Source organism: Balaenoptera acutorostrata, chromosome 5 (assembly GCF_949987535.1).
Source record: "Balaenoptera acutorostrata chromosome 5, mBalAcu1.1, whole genome shotgun sequence".
NCBI lineage: Eukaryota > Metazoa > Chordata > Mammalia > Artiodactyla > Balaenopteridae > Balaenoptera > Balaenoptera acutorostrata.
The window spans coordinates 67,952,978-67,979,485 of record NC_080068.1 but is presented as its reverse complement, the minus strand read 5'-3'; the positions used below and the strand labels follow the sequence as shown (position 1 = coordinate 67,979,485).

General features: G+C 39.5%; 1 protein-coding gene across 5 annotated transcripts in view; it reads right to left on the bottom strand.

Moving 5' to 3' along the window:
• Positions 1-26,508, bottom strand: part of KDR (kinase insert domain receptor) — a 200,754-nt gene that overhangs the window by 124,756 nt on the left and 49,490 nt on the right. The window lies entirely within an intron of this gene.

The window sequence follows — 26,508 nt, the reverse complement described above, 5'->3', positions numbered from 1 at the left end:
ATTTTAGCAATCTTAAAATTGATGTGACTTAAGAGAGGATTTCCAACAGGACAGTGGGAAGCGAAATCGTGATCATGTTAAGATCAGGACGGTCAGGGGATTCACAACCATATGGCACCATGGATGAGACGCTTAGGCCCTCTGCCCAGTCAACCCAATCTGAGTGTAAAAGGGAGAGCGTAACTCCTGTTCTAGATTGTAGAATTCTGACTGTAAGTAATTAAATTTACAAGAAACAAACACCCTCTTAAACAGCCCCATGACTCCCTGATCATGGGGGAGCGGCCACTCCTGCTTCCTCCAAACAGACCTGGAAAATAGATCCTCATGAGGCAGCAGAAAGGAAGACGCTTAACAGAACTCATGATCAAAGTATCTAGCTGCCTGTTTGGGGAAGCTCTCCAGGCTGTGTTTACCAACTCCCTGCCTCCCTGCCTCCTAAACACAGAAGAAAAACAAAGTGGAATCCTGAAGTGCATTTCAGAAAACTCTGTGCAAATTTCAGGATTAAAATCAGGGACAGTCAGAGCTATAGAAACAATCAAGTGCCCAGGTCAAGATGGATGCAGACACACAGGAGCAGGAAATGTGGGAGACAAGATCCGCCATGTAAGGGGGAAAAAAAATAGGCTTAACTATTTTGACTGATATTTCCCCAAAACCTTTGGGAGCTATAGTTATATATTTAGATGAGTGTTTTCCCTCTCATTAAGCAAGACAAGTCATCTATAAAAATAACCACAGGAGGCAACAGGCGGAGGTAAGTTCTCTAAGATTTATATGTAATTTGTGTTTGATGCACAAAGGGAGAGACTTTCCTAGCTGGGGGAGTGAAGATGACTTCGTGGCAGGGGTAAGGGGGCACATGGACTGTATCTTCAATGATTTTGACAAGCAGAGGTGAGGAAGGGCATTCAAGGAGAAGAGAATGTGAATAAAGAGCATAGAGACAGTTCAGATTGGTTGATGGGTAAGGTTTGTGATTGATGAGAGTAATGCAGAATGAGAATGGAAAGGCGAGCTGGGACCAAATCATGAAAGGCTTTTAGCACAATAAGCCTTGAGCGCAAGAAGCTTGGGCTGTACTCAGGAAGCAATATGGAGTCATTGAAGGTTCATGAGCAGTAAAGCCATGAAAGCTATGAGTTTTTGATTGGTTGATTATTTGCTTATTTTCCAGGTGAGAAGGCAGGGGATAGATTGGACCAGGGAGGAGAAGGAGGCAGAACGACCATTTGGGAGACTATTGCAATAATCTGGTGAAAGGGGATGATGGTTTGAACTAGAGAAATAGAAGCATCTGATGACGCTACTGACACTGATGGTCTGGAATAAGCAAAGAGACCTTTAAAGTGATTAAATCAAGCAGAACTGTCAGTATGAGCATCTCAGTGGGACCCAAAATGTTTTTGCAGTTCATGGAACTAAAAGACAAAGTCCACAGTGATTGGTTTTCTGAAAGGCTAACATGGCTATTCATGGGACAGCCAAACATCCACTCTCTATTGGGAAAACAGGCATTCTGGAAGCCACAGGCTTACAGGAGCATCTTTGAACGTAAAACACAATAAATGTATTAAGAAACAGATGGTTAAATAAAGAACTGTCCTAGAATTCACAAAAGGAGAAGTACCAGTGACCTATAATATTTTAAAAAAATATAAACCTCATTGCCACCAACTCTGATTCCTCACTGCCTTCCAGAAGAGACCCAGGAATAGTGGTTTCCCAGCTCTGACCACAGGGGGTGGGTAGAAGAATAAGTAAAAGAAGAAGGGAGGAAAGGAGAATGTCCAGGGGAAAAGGGGGCTAAAGCTGACTCAGGTAGGCCAGAAGAGCACAATGAGAATAGTAAAAAAAAGAAAAAAAAAAGTTTGCATCATAATCTGGACTCTGAGAATGTTTGCAGTCAGCTACTAGTAAGACTGTATTTTTTTCCTGGCAATGGACCGTGCACGCATGCCTCCTCAGACGTTACAGACTGTAACACAAGATTACATGTAGAATGTGAAATAAACTGCTAAATGTTCAGAAAATAAAATCTCCTATTTTACATGCAGCAAAAAATATACATATATGTATATAAACCTTACCAACAACAAGGCAAAATAAATAAATATATAATATTTCTTACCTATCAATTTTTCAAAGATTTAAAAAACTCTTTAATACACGGGTTAGTGAGAGTGCAGAGTCATTGGGCAAGAGTCTTGAAATTGTTCATACTCTTTGGTTCAATAATTCTATCTCTAGGAAATGACGCTAAGGAAATAGTAATTGTGATTTGTAAATATTTTTGTTTATATTATTGAAAATTGGAAGTAATGCAAAAGTCCATAATTGGGGATTTCTTAAATAACTTTTACTTCATCCATACAATGAAATACTATGTAGCCATTTAAAAGTATGCTGCAAAACATTATGTAGTGGCTTGGAAATTAGTCTGTTATACATTAATTGGAAAATTTGTGAGCAAAACAATATATGAAATACAATATCATTTTGAAAAATATATGATATATGATTGAAAAACTATACCATATACCATGGCTAAAGTTAACCATGCTTATCTCTGAAGGGTAAAGTAACAAGTGATAGTTATTTCTTTCTATCTTTTTAAATAAAGTTTCTATAACAAACATTTACTACCATAATAAGAAAAAGGGATATTTTAAAAATAGAACTGGTTAATAGGCCTCATCACTGTAATTATTGTAACAAACATTTGTTGAGCACCTCCTATGGGCCAGGCACTGACCTAGGTGATCGGAAATCAGGCAATATCCCTGCTCTTGTGGGACTTACCATTTAGAAGATTTCATTTTTATTGCTTAGTCAGTTAAAGTGGGGAAGATAAGTGCCTTTATATCAAGACTCCATTCGTTACAGAAAACAACATCCAGTTCAAATTGGCTTTAGCAAAAAGGAAAATTCAGGAGTTCACAAAACTGAAGTCCATGCGTAACTGACTTCACACATTGCTAAATCATTTGGAATCTTCAGAACTTGATATCTCATGAAATTTCAGCCTACTTTTCTTTGTGATCACTCCATTATCAGTAAGGCTTTCCTGATAGTGTTACGATGGCTGCCTACCACTCCAGACTTGTATCCAATGTCCCCAACAACCACAACAGAAATACAGATACTAGCTTTCCAACAGTTAAAAAAAAAAAAAAAGGATTGAGTCCAGTTGGTTCTAACAATATCATGTGCCGGCCCTTGAACCACTCACCATGGCCCGAGGAGCATAATGCTCTGATCAGCCAATCCTAGGTTCATATATAACCTCCTCTGGAAATGGACCGAGAGTAGAAGAGACATTGTCCCCAAAGAAAATCACAAGGCTGTTACCAGAACAAAATATGGATGCTGAGATGGTAAAACAACTGAGATGTCCACTATGGCCTTACGGTAGAAGCCCAGAGGCAAGGTGAACAGATCGGAGTCCTGACTTCAAAGGATGAAACTTCATCCAAAACACCAAGCTGCATTTTGACACTGTATTTGATGCAAGCAGATGATGTGAATGTCACCAGGAAAATTTACTTTTAGACTGACATCAACCTAATTGTAGATATATTTTGAAAACATACTTATATGTATATTTTGCTGTAAGAATTCTGATCTCATACATATTACAGATAAACAGAGAATCAAGCATGTTAGAAATCTGCTCATTTGGCAGATGATGTGAGGGGGACCCAAAGTCTTGTTGCTACTTAACAGCAAGGCCAGGCTAGAAGCCTAACTCGTCTCTTTACTCCCAGAGTTTCTGCTGCACCTTGAGGACTCTACCCCACATAACTCCAGCCAACGATAACTCCTCAGACTTTTAAGATTTCACTGTGAATAAAGCACACTTAAAACTTTAATAGATCAGCTCATAAACACCTCATTTTTCTTCTGGCTAAAGATTAAACAGTGCCTATCCATAGGGATAACTAGCTAAGTGGCAACATATGTCCCCCGTTTATTCCCAAAGCTCACTTTAAGTAAGTTCTTCCTTTATTAATTATTTTTCATAAGTATTTTAACATTTCAAATCTCACACTTAATACTAAGAAACCAGGCTTGCCAAATACACTCTCAGTAGAAGATCTGTCACTCTATACCTAGTTCTGCCCTCTGCTAAACTCGTCTCTCCATAACTGGGAACAAGACTAATATTGAAATCTAGGACTTGGTTACACGGAAGGCACTGGGTTTGGGGGGAAAGATCAAGATCCAGCAACTAGGATTGGGCACAAGATCAGAACTGGTCCAGTAGAAAGTCTGATTTGATGCTGAGCAAGTGAGTGTAAGTCACTGCCCTTAATAGCTTCCTTTCCACCTGTGCACTTGGGCAAAGATCCTATAAGCAGCTGTATCTACGATTCCATGGTTCAGGAACTTCCTCCAGCTTCCACCTCCCATTCTTTACTTTGAACCCTATTGTTTTGGTCTGGTTTCCCTAGTTCCTTCCTGTTTCCTTGAACCTGGATTTTCCCTCTTTGCCTATTCTCTTTGGGTTGATAACTGAGTTGCCTGGCTTGCCTTGCTCCATCTTGGACCTTCAACGATATGCTCTGTAGCCCTTGGCAAGTCCTTCCTACCCTTCCCTGAATGTGGCCATGGTGATTCCAGCTGGGCTGGAGCAGCCCGTGTTCAGTGACCTGGCCTCTTGCTTGCCTGGGAAGAGAGACTGGACACTGAGTTCTCTTGGACGGAGTTCCTGGTGTCCCTTTAGTCTAAGATGAGGACTGAATACATCTTCATCAGGGGAACTCAGTGACAAATACTAATTGAGCACCCCCTATGTGCCAGGCACTACCCTATGTGCTGAGAATACAGCAGAGAATCAAACAAGGTCTCTGATCTCAGGGAGTTTAGAATCTAGATAGAGGGTGGGAAAGACAAATGTATGAACAATTAAGACAAAATAATAATTACAAGTCGGGTTAGGATTATGCTATAATGAAAATGAAACAGGGTGGCATAGACAGATTCTAGGGTGATTAGGGAAGACCTCTTGAGGGGAAATATGAGTGACAATAAGGAGCAAGCCTTGGGAAGATTTGGAAGAAGAGAGTATTGTAGAAGAGGGAGCAACAGATATAAAGGCTTTGAGGCAGGAATGAGCTTGGCATCTTCCAGGGATGGAAAAAAGACCAGCGAGGTTGGAGTCACAATTGACAAATAAATAATTTGCTTTAAACATGAAAGTGGCCTCAAAAAGTCAGCTTAAAAACATGCCAATTTTTCCTCCCAATTCAACCAGATTTGCAACATAAATATGATGCATAATTGTACACGTTTGTGCGGGCACAAATCTTATTGGCAGTTCTGGTAAATAAATGTAGGATCAGTTGAGTCTCCTTGACGCCTATCACAACTGTGAACACGGCCTCTGATAACATTGTTTTGTCACTTTTCACTCCCACCAGCAAAGAAGACAGATAAATGGCTTCCTGAGACAAATGGTCCCACTTTCCAAGGCCTGGGGCTCTGAAGGAAGGAGACGTGAGCCTTGGAACATTTCTCAGGGTGCCTCCTTGAAGAGTTCATGGCCACAACCTCTCTGAGTCTGCTTCAGAAGGAGCTGCTGCGTTAACTCTTCCGAAAAATTATATTTTGTTTGCAGTCTATTAAAATTTCAAAAGACTTATGAAATGAATTCCAGCCTATGCGCCATTGCAATCTGCAACAGAAAATACCTGATTATGGCCATAATAGGAATTTAAAGCGAAAAATACCTTATGTTTTGCCTGTATCTCACCACAGTGCCCTAGAAAAGACAAAAATGTACCCTTTCTGGGAGTGGATTCTTATGCAGGTAATATTCTTTCCAGGTATAACAGCTGTGGAGGGTTGAATCATAGCCCCCCCCCAAAATTCATGTCCTATCAAAACCTCAGAATGTGATCTTATTTAGACATAGGGTCTTTGCAGAGGAAATTATTTAAGATGAAGTCACACTGGATCAGGGCGGGGCCTAAATTCAATGACTGGTGTCTTTATAAAAGAAAAGAGAGGGAGAGTCTCACACACACATACACACGTGGAGGCAGGCCATGTGAAACCAGAGGCAGAGATTGGAGTGATGCAGTTATAAACCAAGGAACACCAAGGATTGCTGGGTAAGCACCAGAAGCTAGCAGAGGCAAGGAAGGATTCATTCCTACAGACTTCAGAAGGAGCAAGGCCCCCTAACACCTTGCTTTCAGACTTCTAGCCTCCAGAACTGTGAGAGAACAAAGGTCTGCAGTTTTAAGCCACCCAGTTTGTGGTAATTTGTTACGGCAGCCCTAGGAAACTAATATGCCAGTCATGGGCGCCTTTGCCCCAGCACTGGAAGAGAAGGAAACTACCAGGTATTGGGAAATCAACTGAATCTACATTAGCAAAGTAGAAAATTGAGTACTTATTTGATGAATTTGACCACCAACAATTTGGGAAAAGTAACTTAAACTGGAGAGGGGTTAAAAGTTGGGGCTTTGGAATCAGAAAGTCTGGATTGGGCCTTAACTCTATCCTTTACCTTGTTCAAGTTACTAAACTCTAAGCCCCAGCTTTTCATACGTAAAATGGGAACTTATCCCATAAGGTGGCTGTGAGATTTAGAGGGGACACCTCTGTGTAGAGCTTGCCAAGTGCCCATCCCATAGTAAGCCCCCACTAAAGCGTAGCTGCTATATCATTATTATATTGTTATCACTCTTCCATCTTCAGAAACACCTCCTATCCTTGAAGGAAGGAATGAGTGGTTATAGTCAGATGTGCTTTTAGGGTCCATTTCTCTTCTGTCTTCTGTTCAGCTACTACTCAGCAGGACCCATCTACAAACTAAAAGCACTCAACGTTCACCAGTTCTGAATGAGAGACAGCCTCGCTATGTTCACGGTGAGCCCAGACTCCCCCAAAACATATTTTTAAACAATTTCTTGCCTGTCTAAAGATATAAATATTTTTCAAAAACATGGGTTCTCAGGACCCCAATATTTTCAACAACAATATTTATTGAAAGCTCATCATTTGCCAGGCATTTCCCAAAGGTCACCTCACGTAGACCTTACCACAGCTCTGCAAACCAGGTGATAATCATCTGGTTTTACAGATGAGGAGGCTGAGACTCAGAGAAACTTCTGAGGATTCCAGACTGACTCAAAATTAAAGCAAGAAATAGAAGCAATGCTGGAGAAGAAGTGGGGCGGTGGGCAGGGATGCTATCGCAAACACTCATCTTTCCAAAAGGAAGTACAGACGGGAGAGCCAGAGCTAGGCACCGCCTGGGCTCTGGTCTGGCCTCCGGTCCGGGCTCCACCCTCACCCGGCGGAGTGAAGCACTGTTTCTCTCTGGGCCTCAGTTTCCCTACCTGTGAAACAAGGAATGTGAACTAGATGATCTCTAATAGCACGTTCTGCTGTCAACCAAAATCAAGATTTTTTTTTAAAAGATCAAAATCATAAAATCAAAATCTTCTGATATGCAGCCTCATGAATCTTAGGCAATTTTTTTTAAGCGACATAACGTGGAAAAAAGATGAAAGAGGGGCTTCCCTGGTGGCGCAGTGGTTGAGAATCTGCCTGCTAATGCAGGAGACACGGGTTCGAGCCCTGGTCTGGGAGGATCCCACATGCCGCGGAGCAGCTGGGCCCGTGAGCCACGGCTGCTGAGCCTGCGCTTCTGGAGCCTGTGCCCCGCGACGGGAGGGGCCGCGATGGTGAAAGGCCCGCGCACCGCGATGAAGAGTGGCCCCCGCTTGCCGCAACTGGAGGAAGCCCTCGCACGAACCAAAGACCCAGCACAGCCAAAAATAAAATAAATAAATAAATAAATAAATAAAAATTAAAAAAAAAAAAAAAAAAAAGCGTAACAACTATCTTTTAAAAAAAAAAAAAAAAAAAAGATGAAAGATGCTGAGGTTGAAGTTTTCCAAACGAATTCATAATATTTACAATACGGTATTGTAATTTTAGTTTTCATAACACTGATCCTACTCCTTTATTTCTGTAGTTAGCTCATATCAAAACAAAAGCTGGGGCAGTTTTCACTAAAATCCTATTTTTTTTCTTTTTTGGTAGGAAATTCTGAGTAATAGAAAAAAATAAAAATAATAATTCTTCACATTTAAATAGTATCTTTGATCTGAGGCCTTCCTGTATGGTATTTTTATAAGCCATGTGTGTTATTATTTTTTTTGGTAGGTCACATTTAAGTCCTAGGATGTCTAGACCACTGATATTATGGGAGCTCTTCAAAGTAACACAATGACATTTAATAATAAACTCAGCTTTTTCTTCAGTTGTACCTTACATTCAGGAAGTGCTGAACCTTTTAGTTTTAAACAATGTTTCATCACCCTACGTATTTTAGTTTTTCAGCTAGAAAAACTGAATCCAGGCAAATTCTAAAGAAGAATCCATGTATTTGTGATGTTTATTAGTAGCAGTAGCAAGTAATTATGAGGTGTCTACTCTGCTCTGGTCATTGTTCCAAGTGTATTACAAGTGTTAACTCATTTAAGCCCTTCAACCCTATGAGGTAGGTTATGATGCCCCCATTTTACAGATGAGGAAACAAAGGCAGAGAGAAGAGAGTAACCTGGTTCAAGAGCTGACCACTGGTCACTCACAGAGCTGGGACTTGACTCCAGCAGTCTGGCTCCAGAGCCCACAATCATCACCTCCACCCTCATGTGGGGAAACTGAGGCTCATTAAAGGTTAGTAACTAGAACATTTTCCAAAAATTCCCATATACTCACTCCCCCATGGTAACATTCCATCAGCATGCCCACTCAAGAAGGAAATAAAAAGCTCTCTCCATCAGTATTGTTGACTGGCTCCACTAACTTGCACTGGTCTTCATTTTTAGTGAATACCAAGCTGGAGATTCCACTAGACCACATTACTCCTTTGTACCTGATAGTAAATGCTTCAGGTGTCAGATACTGGATCCTCACATATATTAAAAATACAGCAAGAAAGAGCAAAGTGTATGCTAGTCTTGATTTCTGAGCAGACTGAGTTTCACATCAAATATTTCATCTTCTTCCAATATATAATCCAATTACTTCCAAATCCCCATTATTATTTTCATTGTATATTCACGCATTGCAAGAAATTAAAAAAAAAAAAACACCTGAAAAAACCTTCAGGAATGGGTCAAATCCATTTCTGAACCACTTATTGCTATTTTTTATTGGATTACTCGAGGTCACATTGGTTAAAACTGCTATCATCTGTGAAACATTTTAAATCCCTTGACTCAGAAGCACACTGGTCAAACTTGATTTTTAGTGAGTTCTTTTACCAGACATTACCTTACCCCTACGATGTCAACTCTAGCTCAGGGAAACAGACTTCTTTTCTCCCCCAGAGGAAGATGGAATGACCTTTGAAGCTGATGTAACCGCAACTGAGGAGCAGTGATAATGACTGCTCTAGAATCATTCTTTATGAAACTTGTAAGGACACAGAGTTTAGCAGCAAAGCAAGCTTCTGGGTTACTTAATTATTTTAAATTTATTTGATCACTTATTTCTTTATTTCATGCCTTGCTCCACCAAGAATTCAAAGTTCATCCTTTTTCTTTTTTTAAGGTATGCTGCTTAAGAATTTTTATCTTCCAAGTGACAGATTTATTCATAGCTATAGGCAATGCTTCCCTTATTTTTCTGACGTTCTTCCACTCTTATGGCAAGTAAGATCTTAGATCCCAAAAAATATGAATGTTCCTCCCAAAAGAATCCCTCTCCAACTCCGCCTCCCCACCACCAATTTCCTAGGTATCTCTTTAAAGGAGTCCAGAAATTAAATTTAGAACTATTAGGCCAAGCACAATAAAACAAAAAAAAAAAAGGTTATTTAGTGTGTAGAAATTGGCTTTATCTCTCATGCATTTGCTTCTCTTATTAAGGAATCCATGAAGCCTACCTTCTCCCCATCTGCCAAAAAGGGCTGACATCAGTTTGAGGCATTCAAAGTTATCAAGGGGTGTGTGAGGGGAGGAGGGGCACCAGGAGGAGGGGGTGGACCCGCGGGCTTGCAGAGCCCGGCCATGTCATAAGCATTCTTTCCAAAGGAAACCAAGCTAAAAGGCTGATAAACCCCAATCTCTCTTCACAGCTTGCCTTCGGAGCCCCTTAATGCAACTCCCTCATTTGTTCATCAGCACTTTATGAGAAAATAAACAAAAACACGGCCTGTTTCCTCATTGTCAGCACATCAGAACACTTCCTGCTCAGAGAGGCCACCATCACACCCGAAGAGTCAGGGGACCACTCTCTATTCTGCCTCAACTTTTTAACAGCTCGTTTTCTAAGCTGAATTCCAAGGGCCTAATCAAATCTGAAGCCCCCTCTGGGTGGATTAGATGTCCTAGATTCCAGTGCTCTGCAGGACAGGAGGCTCCCCTGGAAGGATCAGTGGGTGAGCTACACTGAAACCACGAGGTTGCTTCCTGTTTCTCCATTCTTACTTTACCTAAAAAAAAAAATTTAAGAGTGGGCTAAGGAAAAGGAGAAACGCTTAAAATAATTAACTTTTCACCGAATCACCAGTTCTATAAGGTACCGTAAATTCTATAGCTGTTGTAACATTCTCCAATCAATTCAGTCCTTCCAGATTTTTCACTAAATCTGACGAAAAAAAGCAAGCAGGAAAGAAAGGCAAAGGAAGGAGAGGAGAGGAGAGGAGAGGGGAGGGGAGGGGAGGGGAGGGGAGGGAAGGGAAGAGAAGGGATAGGCACTGAAAATATAAGAGCTGATGGGCTATGACTCTTATGTTTAAATTCCCAACGGGCTAAACAGTGCCCTGAGATAGTCCTAGCACTGATATCTCCTTCTTGAAAAGATGTGAACATTTGAAAAGGAGAAGCACAGAGAGTCTAGCTGGAGGGTGCAGCCAAGATTCTGGATGGATGTTGGAATGCTCCAGTGGCTCGGAGGTGTGGTGGGAGCCCACCATGCCAACTTTTAGGGGTCTGGCATTTAAAACGCACGAGTACCGTGGAGCTGCAGTTCAGGCCACAGGCTCCGGAGCCTGACTTGTTGGGTTCACAGTGTAACCCCAGCACATGCTATCTCTGAGAACTTAGATGAGTTCCTTAAACTCTCTAAGCCTCCCTGTCTGCCTCACAGGGTGATTATGACGATTAAGTGAGGTGGTGGATGGAAAGAGCAGGGGCCTGGGCCACTGGGCTCAAGAAATGTTTACTGTTAAATATCAGATGACATGCATGACTTCCAACATTTCTTACACTGTGCAGATTATGGGCATAATCCTAAGGGGCTGTTTTTCTTTAAAAAAAAGAAAGAAAGAAAGAAAGAAAATACAGACACAGTGGAAACTAACTTTAATATATTTGCTAAGGAGTAGAATTAGGATAAGTTGCATCTATCTTAGAACCCACGCAGTAGGGGCTTTATTATCACAAAACAAAGGCTTCGTTTAGAAACAAAGCAAACTCTTGGCATGAGCCTGGGGCCCTAGCATACTTTGGAACCAAAATCCTAGAGAAATAAGTGAAGATTGCCACTGACTGTGTCATCATGTGCTCTTGGACTAGACACTTAACCTCTTGGTGTTCTCATCTAAATAAAATGAGCTGGACGAAAAGGTATCAAAACTCCTGAGAGGTCTCATTTCACCCTAACATTCTATAATTCTACTTAATGCCATGAACTGTCTGAAGTAGAATAAAACCAGATGATGAGAGTAATAGCCCCCAAGCTCTCACGCCCTAGGATAAACAATTTAGCACTGTATCATTTAGACTCCCGTGACTATGCTATTGTTGAAAGTCTTTTAGTCTTGTCTCCCCATCTAGGTTAAAAACTCTTTGAAGACAGAGATCATGCATCATTCTTCTCATTCCTCATTGTCCTCTGCCCAGCATGAAACACGCAGTAGCCATCAGGAACGTGCGTAAGTAGAGCCTAATTCCAAAAGCCACCCGTGTTACGACTTCACAGGCATAGTTCCATAATCCATCCATGTTATAACTTCACAGTCATGCTGGATACCTGTTGCTCAATCACAGCAACTTAACCCAAAACAGGCCTCAGTGAGAACAGGCAGGCATGTGACCCAGTAAATCCTATTTCTAGCCTTTCGTTTGTTCACAAATATTTATTTAATAACTGTGATTATCAGGCACTGTGCTAGACATCAGGGATGCTCTACACCCCCATCACAACCCTGAAGGTTCTCACGCAGACAATATGGAAATCACAAATGGGCACCAGTGGAGCAAAACTAGAAACCAAACTGGGTCAACAACCCTTTTTTCTCAAAGTATGCACCCCACCCACCCCGTGCAGATGAAGGGGCTTCCCAGTACATCCCTGGAGTTCTATTAGTATTTACTATGTCAACAGGTACAGTATTCCTAAGTTTAAAGAAAAACAAGCATGCATTTACAGGGCTTTGTACAGGTCTCAAACCTAGTGTTTATCAACAATATTTTGATCTTTCTTAAAGCGGAAATATCATACTGCAGACTGGCGACTCTTATTCCTAGAAGCCTTCTGAACTTAGCATTTCCTGCTGCTGTGTTTCTGGTCTTAAGTACGTCAGCAAAATACTCTGTGGTCTGTAGATTATCTGTAAACCAACTGACAGGTATCCAAGGCAGACCATGCAAGGACATTACTTCGCCCCTATCGCTGCCCTCAGATGATGTTGTGAAAAGTAAAAGTTCATCAGATGCGACCGGGTTCACGATAGACCCGCACTGTGAATTCCTAAGGCTGAAAGGCCGATTGCCATTTATCACTCCTCCTGCTTATCAGCCATAGAGTGACTTTCCTCCATTTAAATAGCAGCCGGCTTCCCTCCTATGGCTCCATCCCTGTTGCCAAGGTTCTCTAAATGCTAATGAGGAGATAGAGAACACTCTGTGATCTTGTAAAGTGCTCACCCAGCAATTTGGCAAAAACAGAGTGTAAACATCATGCCTGGATACCTGCATTTGTTGGTCAAGGATCAATGCAGAAATGACCACCACAGAGGCTGTGTCTGCCACCACAAAAAGAAACAGAATATTCAAATGTTTTTCTAGAAGTTTCAGATGTGTTGAACATAATACTAGGAAAACCAATATACTTCTATCAATGATTATTTGTGGCAATAAACAAGGACAGGGGATTGAAATTATAATTCTCACAAACTTAAGCATATTATATAAAGACATAACTTGGTTCTATGGAAAATATTTGAGATAGGAATATGTGAACAGATCCAAACGATGTGAATAATAGCATCTGGATGCTTAGTTAGCAAATAAGAGAATCAGCAATACTATGTTTGACAGCTGCTGTGGTTTCCTGGATAGGAAAATCAACTTGGAATTGAGAGGTCTCTGTTTGATTCAATAAATGTTCATTGAGAGCATTTCCAGCTTCATCACAAATACAATGAGTGAACATTATAAAGTCATACCTAATCCCTAAAGTCTTCAGTGAAAGGATCCAGGCTGAAGAGGTTTCTTAAGGCTCTGAGTCATCAGCAGTATTTATAAGAAGTATGCAAGATAATCAACCAACAGATTATTCACTTGAAAGCTAGAACAGAATTCTGTGTGATGACTTCTTTGAAAACTCACCTGCAAATTTTAGATATACCTCAAGTGTCGCAGAATCTCAGAGCTGGAAGCAGCCTCAAGAGGTCACAAAATGAAGTAACACTTGACACATAGCCATATATAAGTAAATCCACCTAGACAGAACAATTAGGAAATCATAAGGGACCCGAAACTGCGCAGAAATCAAGATGAGATGATTCCCAGAAGGAAGCGACAAAGATAAAATGCTGAGCCAGGATTACAAAATCAAAGTTAACCTCAAAACCATCAGAGAAATATGTCCTCTTGGGAATGCTTGTAATTTCAATTCAGCATAACTTCTTTTGAATTTGTATTCATTAATGTCAAGCCTGGTTTTAAACTTAATGGCTAAGGGTCAAGTTCAGACACAAAAAGCATAGGCGTGCAAGTAGATACAACCTGACGTGTTTATCTTTTCAGCGCACACTTTCTGCTGCAGGCGTGTGCCAGATGTAGCAGCAGCTGTAGGAAGTTGTTTATCTACCCTCTTGACCTTTGTGAAGTGTTAGGAGATGGTAAAAATCATGTTTATAAATTATAGCATCTCCTTTTAAACTAGCATCTTCTTAGCATCAGTCAAAACATATCAATAAAGGCATAAGAAGGTCAAGAAGATACGATTGAGTCCCAATGATATCTGTAAAAACATACTTCTGCGATGATTTACAATGCAACAAGGGCTCTCTGCTTATTTCCAAATTCACTTCATTTATTCAACATTCAGTAAATATTTATTGCACTCCTACTGTCTGCCAGGCACAGTTAAAACCTGCAAATCAAATGAATTCTAATACCTGTAATATTTGTGTCTTGTCTGAATTTTTACAAATGTCATTTGTGCTTTGCAAATTTATCCTTTAAATGTTTCAAAGTCTATTAATATTCCAAGGATGAAAGATGCCTCAAAATCTTTAGGTGTACTTATTAAGAAAACATTATTGGCGGGGGTTGGGGGGCAGTTCACAGCCAAATGTAAAGATTTCAGAGGCAAATGACACATCCTTCTTACAGAGAAGAGAGCTTTGGCCAAGCTTCAGGGCCACACAGCTTCTGTACTGATGGGTCACTGCTCAGGTCTGGAGGGATTACACTAAATGCAAGTGGGACTGATCTGTCAACCTAATCACTCATGAGAAATAATAACAATGTCATTAGCTAAGTTTCCAAAACAACCTAGTTCCTGCTTGAAAGTCAATCCCTCAGAAGCATGCTAAGACTTACTTTTGTTATGACATTTGGATAAAGTCACAAAAGTTCCTTTGGTCTTTCTCTGTCAACGTCAACGTCCTCTGGGGAAACCAGTGCAATGATATCAAAAAACAAAAGGAAACAAATCAGAGTCTCCAAAGAGAAAGACTCAAACAATAATTATTTTTAAGAAACCCAGTTAGTTTTTCATTTTGGCCAAGGAATAATTAGAAAATATACTGCTTTCCCCAAAAGGTCAGCTTACAACCAAAATCAAAATGTATTCTCGGGCTTCCCTGGTGGCGCAGTGGTTGAGAATCTGCCTGCCAATGCAGGGGACACGGGTTTGAGCCCAGGTCTGGGAAGATCCCACATGCCGCGGAGCGACTAGGCCTGTGAGCCACAATTGCTGAGCCTGTGCTCCACAACAAGAGAGGCCGCCATAGTGAGAGGCCCGCGCACCGCGATGAAGAGTGGCCCCCACTTGCCGCAACTAGAGAAAGCCCTCGCACAAAAACGAAGACCCGACACAGCCATAAATAAATAAATAAATAAATAAATAATTAAAATAGCTTTACCTTTAAAAAAAAAAATGTATTCTCATACTTCTTTGAATCATGGTTGTTGATTTGCCAGAATTCTCCTAACCCAATAAAATATTTGTAAACATGGATATTCACATTAAACTATATTTAGACATATTTAGTATGTGTATATAATTTAATTATATAGGTACAGATAAATTCTTTGGGACTCTAAGTTAGAGAACTGACACAAAATTTTATTTGTCTTTGAGATGTGTACACATACGTGTGTCTATGCATGGCTGCGTGTGTGTGTTGGCAAGGATTCACAGATATGGCCCTTGCCTTCAAGGAGCTCTTAATCTAGTAGTTGCATGTTAAAGCTGGTTCACTTGACATGATTTTCTCTGACCATCTTTGTTTATATAGTAAAAGGCCATTCATTCACTGAGCAGTGATAGGGTATAAGATTTTGAATTTTCATCTGTCACAACGGGCTGTCTTGTTTTCCATTGAGTTAGCCTTAAACTGAAATCAGCCTTAAAACTCTCTGAGCCTCAACTTTTTGCCATCACTTCAACTTGCCTTAGAGAGATGACATAAGTCTTTCAAAACAACAATTTTCAAGCATTCTGTGGCAATGACAACCTGTTGGACTGAATTTCCAGTTGCGCAAATTGTAGCTGCTCCATCTGAGGGAATGACTGTGGTAGAACTAAAAGAAACATGAAATAAATTCTGAAAATATTTTCAGATGTCAAAGAATGAGACTATCATTCAATCATTCAATAAATATGGCCTAGATATCTACTTGGTGCTAGCTGTTGCACCAGAAAATTGCTTCCAAATGTCCTCTTCACTCACTTCAGAGCCACAGTAAATCATGATGACCAAGTCTTGGCCATGGTCATAGAAAAACAGCCCAAATCGCTGTCCTATGAAATTTTTCTTAGGATTCCTATGGATGTGTTGATGGGGACAATGTTGAGTGTTACTGAAGGCAAAAAATATGTGTATGACTGGAGTGATATATAGACTATTCATATGGTGTGATTTATATAAATATGGTGTGATTTTAGAAAAAAGTTAATGGTCCCTATGACACCAAAAGCGCAGACAACAAAAGAAGAAAATAAACAGAACTATATCAAAAGTCCAAACATCTGCGCCAAAAGACACAATCAACAGAGTGAAAAGTCAAACCATGGAACGGAAGAAAATACCTGTAAATCATAGATCTGATAAGAGGTTATTATCTATAATATACAAATAAATCCTACAACTCAACAACAAAAAACAAACAACCCAATTAAAAAATGGGCAAAGAATTTGAATAGACATTTCTCCAAAGGAGATGTACAAATGGCCAATAAGCATACGAAAAGATGCTCAGCCTCACTAACCATTAGAGAAATAGAAATCAAAACCACAATGAGATACCACTTTATACGCATTAGGATGGCTATCAAATAAACAGAAAATAACAAGTGTTGAAAAGGATGTGGAGAAATTGGAATCTTTGTGCACCACTGATGGGAATGTAAAGTGGTTCATCCCTTACGGAAAATAATAGTAGTTTTTCCAAAAAAATGAAAAATAGAACTACCATATGATCCAGCAATTCTACTTCTGGGTATATATTCAAAAGAATTGAGAGCAGGGTCTCAAATATTTATACACCCACAACCATAGCAGCATTATGCACAATAGCCAAAAGGTAGAAGCAACCCAAATGTCCATCAATGGATGAATGGATAAATTAAATGTGGTATATACATACAATAGAATAGTATTTAGCCTTAAAAAGGAAGAAAATTTTGACAGATGCTATAACATGGATGAACCTTGAGGACGTTATGCCAAGTGAAATACACTAGTCACAAAAAACAAATACCATATGATTCTACTTATGTGAGGTATCTAGAGTCATAGAGACAGAAAGCAGAATGGTGGTCTTCAGGAGCTGCGGGGTAGAGAGAAATGGCAAGGTGTTGTTTAATGGGTATAGAGTTTCAGATCAGCAAGAATAAAGGAGTTCTGGAGATCTGTTTCACAATAATGTGAATATATTGAACACTACTGAACTGTACACTTAAAATGTTAAGATGGTAAATTTTATGCTACATGTATTTTATCACAATTAAAAATAATAAGTGAATGATCCCAATGCAATTTTAGAAAGTTGATTTCTTTAAACAAATACTGTTCTCAATGTTTTAAAAATCTGCTATGTATCAATTGGAGTCAACAGAGGGCCATCAACCCAAAGGGAATATGGCGTCCCAAATCTAAGACAAAGTCAGCAAGCATCTCTCCTCATAATTGATAATAGTAAAAAATACCACACGACAGAAGGGATCTGGGAACAACTGACAATTGAATTATTCAGGGTTCACCAGAGAAACAAAACCAATAGGATACATAGAGGGAGATTTATTTTAAGGAGATGGCTCACAACTGGCTCATAATTGTGAGGCTGGCAGGTCCAGAATCTATAGGGCAGGCTGCAGGCAGGAAATTCTGGCAAGAGTTGATGTTGTAGTCTTGAGTTCAAAGGCCAGAAACTTGGGCAGGGTTTCTATGTTACAGTCTCGAGGCAGAATTCCTTCCTCTTTAGGGGACCTCCATCTTTGGCTTTAAGACCTTTGACTGATTAGATGAGGCCCACCCCATCATGGAGGATAATCTGCTTTATTCAACATCTACTGATATAAAATGTTAATCTCACTTAATAAGAATAATCTCATTTAAATGTTAATCAGTTAAAACTTAATGTTAATCTTGTCTAAAAAATACCTTCACAGCCACATCTACACTGGTACTGGACCAAACAACTGGTACTGTAACCTAGCTAAGCTCACAAATAAAATTAACCAACACAGTTATGACATAGATTTTCTTTTAAACGAACCTATCTGTATTTGTATAAGTGAATTTCTAATTCCAAGTAGTGAACTTGGGAAATTATACACTACTCCACTGATGCTTTCTTTGTTCTCTTTTGCTAAGTCTCGGTCTATACAAGGCAGAGCCAAACCCAAGCAAAAAAAGAAAATTAATCTTTTTGCTTATAGTAATTTTTTAAAATAGCCAAAATGCTATTATTCAGTTTATTTAATTATTTCGTTAAAATAACTTTGTTCCAAAGAAGTTGGGACCATTTTTAAAAATCAAATTCACTTTCAAAGTTGAAAATTTACCACCTTTGAGAATTTTTAAAAGCATGTGTCACTAGAAACCACTGCACAGGTGGCATTTCAAAAACTGATTCAAATATCAGCATCACTGGATTTAGTGTAATGCTCCCAAAGGTAAAATCTTCCAAAAGCTGCCCTCACTCTTCCAGAGGTATAAGCTCTGGTCATTTATACTTAAACCTTTGAGCTAAATTGTAACTATGAAGTTGCAGTATTGGGAATTGTGATGTGAAAGAATATCATAATAACAAATATAAAAGATCTCAATCACCCTGTTCATGATAGGGAAAACTATCTATAGGAATGTGATTAAATAAATGAGTACTAACTTAAACTGGATAGAATACTGTGTAGCTGTCTATAATGGGATAGGCAGAGACAGGAAATGTACAGTCTCTATTCAGGCAGTGAAACTTCTAAGATTTGTATGCAACTTTTGCATGAATGTTCACGTTTCTAGGGCAAGAGACCCTAACTCTGAATCAATGTGTTATAACACCCCAAAAAAGTTAGGAAACAGTGTAGCAGAAGAATATTTAATGCAATGGTAAAATGTTCAAGTTATATTGCTAAGTGAAAAGGAAAATATTAAAGAGCTCATACAGTGAGCTCATACAGTACTTAGAACATTTTGATGTATGTTTCGTAAGTAATAATGGAAAAATATACACCAAAATGTTAGTAAGAATAATCTCTTGAGTAGTGGGATTACGTATAATTTTTGTTGTTATTGTCTTATTTTGTTTTGCTATTGGCTTGTCTGTATTTTCTCAATTTTCTACAATGATATGTATTGCTTTTATAAAGAAGAAAAAGTAAAAATTTAAGTTGGACATGGAGAGTTGGAGAATGATTTGTCAGTATGTCATCAACACAGTTCAGACTACATGAGTTCTAATTCTAGTCAACTGATCCTTGTTGATATTAATAGTAGCTGTAATAATAATAAAGTGGCAATTATAATGATAATAATAACAAACCATTTTATAACAACCTGTGCAAATGATCCCCCTGTTACTTGACTGGGCCTGGTATGTGTCTAAATATAAATCAGTTAGCTGGAATTTGGGTTTATAAATTAGTTTAGTGTGAATGTAGTTGACACAAATCAATCTGCCTTGGTCAGTTCATCCACGTGTGGGAAGAAAATCAAATTTCTGAACTTGCAAAATTAAAATACCCATATAGTTGTACCTGTGATTCTCTTATGATCCCTCAAGCTTGAAAAAGGTATAAGATACTTACAGAAAATAATGGCAGTTTCTCTCAAAAGAATCAGATTCATGAATAGATTAACTCTATTTTTAAACTGTATCTCTTTCTAACTTTTTCTTAAAATGTTGGTATTATCACCTATCTGCTAGCAAATGTAAGTAGCTAACAAAACAAATGATAAAATAGCAAATAAATATTAATAAACAATACCTAGTTCAATAGCTCATTGTTATTTTTTCACAGACAATAATGTTTTAGGTTCTGCATCAGTTTGGGACCTCCAGGAAATAGGACTTCCAGGAAACAGAAACATAATAGATTTACTGGGGGAAATGTTTATGAAGGACAAAGGGGAGTGGGAGCAGGAGTAGCCCAAGAGCGACTCTGACTGTGTTTCTAGAGAGGGAGGGAAGGAAGACATGGTACAAGAGCCTCAGACTGCAGTGACCTCTGTGAAGGTCTCAGCCAGACTTGTGGGCACCTCAGAGAGACGACTGCCCATTGAGAAGTTTCACATTGAATAAAAATGACCCAGCTCTAGTACCTCCATTATGCCCAGTCATTAGCTGGGGAGAACGTGGCCTCAGGGTGAAGGCCGGAGCAGACCCCAAAGGTGCAAGAGCTGACAGCTCACTGTTTTCCTGCAGCAGGCTCTCTCTCGAAGGGAGAGCTGAGTGGCATATTTAGGTCGTTGCCACAGGTTGATTTGTTTTATAATCATACATGTAGATTTATTTTTTGCTACTAAAATTGTTCTTTGTTCTTGTGTTGGAATTAAATATAACATTCTGCCCCCATGTCCCAAAAAGAGCATAATATTCCTAATTGAAGTCTACAACAACTATAATTTCCAGGTGTGTTACCACTTTTAACAATTTTGAGACTCTATTCTGATTTCAAATCAGAAGATTTGGACTCAAATCCTAGCTTCATCACTTTCTACCTATAATGTCTTGAGCAAGACACCTGACCTTGCTGAACCTCAGTTTCCTTATCTCTAAAGTGGGAATATCCATGCCTTACTACAGAGGATTGTTTTAAAGATTAAAATATAATAACATATGTGAACCCCCCTGGCATATAGAAAGTGCTCAATAAAATGTTTGTTTTTAGAATGGAAAACAACAACCCTAACAGGTACTATTGCATGTAGCTTGTCAACATTACCTTACTTTACCTGGACAAGTTACCTCTTACAAGCCTCAGTTTCCTCATCTATAAAATAGAATAATAGTTCTCCCTATGGCACTGAGTTACTGAAATGATTAGATGAAATAATGTAAAGAGAGGATTTATCACATTACCTGACACACAAGAAGTCCTCAGCAAATGGGATTAGTAAATAATTAGGATTACTTACTATCAGTAAGTAATTCATTTTAATTTTGAAGTTCAGAGAAATTAGATTTATTATATTATAGATTACATGACAATCTTAGTCTCATAGGAACTAATAATATCTCAATTGTTATTCTCAGACTTGACACTTCCTTTGAAGTAAGTGCACACAAATACCCCTACTGTCGGCCCTTGGTATCTGTGGGTTTCATGGATTGATTGAATCCACAGATCAGAGGGCTGACTGTATTAATTGTATGACACCATTTTATATGTAAGGAACCTGAACATCTGAGGAGTCTGGTATCCACAGGGACCCCTGGAACCAATCCCCCACAGATACTGAGGGACACTGTACTTGCCAAAGATGACCCAGTGCTGTACGATAATAACTAGACAGAGATAACAAGCAGCCTTACTTTCTTGATCATCTGTTTTCAAATTCAGTCCTCTGACAGAAAGACATGCCTGGTTTTTTCCACATAGATTTTGACATCTGTTAGTCATGGATTATTATTATTACCATTAAAAATAATAACAACAATGATATATTTTTTTACCTGAAAGCCTCAATTTCTTTTAGGTATTTTTCTCTAGTTTTGGAGCTTCAGCTGGACATTTAAAACGTAAATTGGATCTATTTTTCCTTCTGTTCATCTATCAATTTTCCCCTGCCAGTTTATCACTTGAAACTTCAGAGAGTTAGGGACAGAGGAATATTGGGGGGTAGGGGGCAGAATGGTTTAAAATAAAGAAAGACTATAGAAACATATATTCTATAATCACTTGAAAGTAGGATGAGGATAGAACAGGAAATAGCAGTGGAAGCTTCCAAAGCTAGAACTACAAACTTTCACCTTGACCACTGAGTACTGGAAAAAGAAAGATGGTCATAGATAAGTCATGTTTTTTTTCCATGTATTTCACAGATTGAGAGTTCCAGACTTCACATGGCTAGTAGACCAGACGAGGCTAGTCTCTAGACTCCAGGGGGGAAGCCTTTCTTTCAAAATTGGAAAAAAACAAAGGAAATCTCATTATGTTCAGTCTTTAATCTCTTGGGTAAAATCGTCAATAAAACATGCTTGTTCCTGATAAGGAAATCAATTTGATTAAAAGTGCACTAAGACCGTAAGTTTTTCCCTCCTAGAGCCAGTAAGCCATCACCCCTTAGTGAGTAATGATTTTCCATACTAATCAACAGAGCTTAAATACAGCAACCAACTCAAACATAAGCCTTTTATTAAATTAGTTATTGATTCAAAAATCTATTACTCAAAATCTAGATTTTCAAATTTTTATTCCAAATGTACAATTTTCCACCATCACAGACACCAAGAATTCAGAAATATGGATCACCGTTGACAAACATGCGACAGAATTATATCGTTACAAAGCAGAGATAATTCTTCATGAAGTAAGAGTCAGGACTCATCTTTCATTCCAGACCACAGCCCATGAAATTCAATTACCTGGCCCTCTGTCTCAGATAGATAATAAGAATGTGGGCTTTGTCTCCAGACATAAAAAGGAAAAAGAAGCAGCTAGAACTACAGAGGTTGATGCAAGTTTAAAAACACAAGCAAAACTCACGATAGAAGTCGACTTGATGAGCAGAAGAAGCCACAGTTGGTTTGAGTGACTGGCAGATGTGTATCATTCTTTCATTCTATTATCAGATGTTTATGGTGTGCCAACTGTATGCCAAGCTCATGTGGAGCCGAACAGTGTTAACCACGGTGCAGAGTTTCAGGCAACCCAAAAAAACTATCATTCAAGTAACCAGTGTGCTGCTGATAACAAGTTTGATTCATGGTAACTGGTCCCTGGGATTTTTCTGCTGTAAAGTGTCAAAAAATAGGTCACTCCCCCCCCCGCCCCCCCACCCCGTATCTCAGATGATAAAATTTACTTCATGATTTCTGTGGTTTAGATTTCTTTCAGGTACAAATTGAAGACCTAAACCAGATGTTTTTCTATTAAGGACAAAGAAACAAAGCTAAATGAAATATAGCAATCTTTCTCCTTATCTATCTCACCCCTACATGCAGATTCCTAGTGTGCATAAAATTCCCAACATAAGTCACTTGACCCTCTCTTCTAAGTCATGTCCTGACTGTAAAAAAAAAAAAGAGCAAATCTAGTGAGAGGTAGGAGGTAGGTTAGGTACAGAGCACACAGCTCAGAGAGCTAAGGTTTCAAAGTGATTTTGTTGTTGAAGCTTGGCATCTACAGTACAGGCATGGGAGGAGGTAGGATTCCTGGTGGTCATGGTGCACCCCCAGGTCCCAGCATGAACATAATTACAGGAGCTGTAAAGTCACAGGAAAATGTTTGCTATTCTGGAAATCCTCGCTCATCTTGGCATTTCAACAAACCCTAGTATATGTTTGCTTCCCTTTTATGGAAACAGCATAATGCTCTTAGCCACAAGTCATTAAGAGACCACAGAGGACAATTTTAGTGTCAGTTTTCATTCTCATCCCAATGACCCTCATTCTTGTCATCTTTATACATCAATTACCCACTCAGTTCCCTCTGCCCGTCAGATCAGGAAAAGCAATTACCTGGAGGAAACTGAAGGAAAAGCAAAACTGATAGGGCATTTGAAGAAGAGATGAGATCAAAATGGGTGAAGAGAAGGTTCATATTCCCTCAACCCAAGAAATAATCAGGTCAACTCAGAAAATCCACCCTTCAGTTAAAATCTGTGGCAAAAATAGTACAAGGCAGCTTTGCCACAAAGTTTGCATGACTGGCTTCCAGGGGATCTGGTAGGTTAGGACTGGTAGAAAAAAGACTAAGACAAAAATAAAGAAAAATGTAATTAATGACTGCGTTTAGAAGAAACTTTCCATAAAACCACTAATTTCAATAATTATTTAGTCCGTGCTTAGTAAGTGCCAGGTACCACATTAAGTCCTTTACACAGATCATCACATTTAATTCTCACAAAAATCCTAGGAGGAATGTACTATTATTGTCTCCATTTTACAGATGAGCACACTGATATACACAGAAGGGAAGGAACTTGCACGAGGTCAAGACGCTAATAAGTTCCAGATTCTAACTCCCAAGCTCCAATGGTCAACTCGAGCCTAGGAGTCTGGCCTCTCCCCAGAGGAATTGTTCCAGTTACCTTCTGCTATGCAATAAACCACCTTAAACATAACGGCTTAAAACTCTATAATTTATTCTTCTCTCTCATGGTTCTGTGGGTTAAGTGAGCTCAGTGAGGCAGTCTTTGCTTAAGGTCTCTCTTATAGTTACAGTCGTATGTGATGGCTGGGCCAGAAGTTATCTGACTGCATTGGCCATTTAAATGATGGGGCTGGGCTGGATATCCAAGATGGTGCACTCACATGGCTGCCAGGTGATGCTGGCTGTCACCAATGTCTGATGCTGGCAGAGCACCAATACATGACCATACACGTAACTTAGGTTTTTCATGGCAGGTGGGTTCCAACAGGGAGAGTTCTGAAAAGGGAGCATTCTAAGAACAAGGATTCCAAAAAAACCAAGCAGAGGTTGCAAAGTTTCTTCTGATCTAGTCTCAGAAGTTCTGCAGCATCATTTCCACCAAATTCTATTGGTCAACAGTGAGTACAAAGCAGAGCCAGATTCAAGGGGAGAATACTACAAAGGATATGAATTCTAAGAGGTGTTGGGTTGATCTTTGGAGACTAACTACTATTGTCATATCTGTGAAGCACAAATCTTTATGTTGCCCTGTTGGGAAGAAGCAAAAGAGGGGAGTCTGGCCCCCATGAGGCTCTGGGAATGGGGAAGTTCTTACAAAGATGTTAAGCCAACTACATTACTAAGAAGCAGACATGAAACCAACAACAAGAAAAGCAAACACCAATTATAGACACAAATTTTAAATCACACAAATAATGAACTCCTCAGTATCTTTCCCAAAGCACTGCCATAAGGATAGTCTTCTGAAGTCCTCATATGTTTTGTGGAATACATGTGATTTCTTCTTTTTTAACTTATCCTCCCTTTATGTATCCTACTGACTTAGAGGCATTATGGTGTGAGTAAAAAGGAAGGCTTTAGAATCAAACAGTCCTGAATTCAAATTCAGACTCTTACTAGTACTCTGAGTCCTTAGGTAAGACTTAACCCCTCTGACATTCTGTTTCCTCATCTAAATAACAGGAATAATAATATCTGCATCTATAACTGAGTATACGTATATCTCTCTACATCACTGATACACACAGTCATCGTATAATTCAGATCCTTTTTTCTAAAGCTCACAATACCAAATAGAAAAAAAAATCTGAATTACATTTATATCTCATTTTATAAATTAAAAAACAAAGAGGGGGGTTTCCCTGGTGGCGCAGTGGTTGAGAATCTGCCTGCCAATGCAGGGGACACGGGTTTGAGCCCTGGTCTGGGAGGATCCCACATGCCGCGGAGCGACTGGGCCCGTGAGCCACAATTACTGAGCCTGCGCGTCTGGAGCCTGTGCTCCGCAACAAGGGAGTCTGCGATAGTGAGAGGCCCGCGCACCTTGATGAAGAGTGGCCCCTACTTGCCGCAACTGGAGAAAGCCCTCGCACAGAAACGAAGACCCAACACAGCCAAAAATAAATAAATAAATAAATAAATAAAATAAATTAAAAAAAAAAAAAACAAAGAGGAATTAAATTACTTATTAAGAACTTCAGCAGATCAGCAGCCTCAAAGCTCTAGCCCCTAGGGATCTTCCTTGGTCCACTTTGCTCAGTAATGGGGCCTCTGCCCAGCAAGGTATCTAGGAACATATGGTCCTAATAGTTCTATACCTAGACAGGAAGATCATATGAGGCAGGTATAGAAGGAGAGAAAAGTCATAGCACAAAGATTATTTTCATTAACAATGAAAATAATTAAGTACCTGTCTCAGAGTAGACATATAGTAACAACTGTTGGGTGGATGGGTGGGTGGATGGATGGACAGACAGTTGGAAGGGTTTTAGTTGTAAATGTTGTTCCTCCTGTGGTGTCAGAAGATGGAATGTCACTTCCACCTCAGGAAGTTCCCAGCCATTCCATACTCCTTAAGCAGAGAGAGTAGCAGACCATCTCTTTCTTCCCCGCAAATGGTCTTTCTACCTCGATTTGTTCTCTCGACACATATTTTCTTCTTTCCTTCTCCACCTGCCATAGAATATTTAAAAGGAGAGACCAACAGCCAAGGGAGACAATTGTGGGCTCTTAGGCTATAGAGGGGGAGCTTTCCTTTCCTCTTTGTTTAATTCTGAGAATGTGGTCCTATCCTCCAGTTTCTACATCTGGCATCAGGCCTAGTGTTAAAACTCTGGAAGTTTTCCCCTAGCAGGCTGTTCTTATATCAGAAGAGGTTGAGTAGGACTTTTCCTGTTGCCCAGGAATAGGGACAGGGTTCATGGCCGAGGACAAAAAAGGACGTAAATACACCACCCGTTAAAGTGCACTGACAAAGGG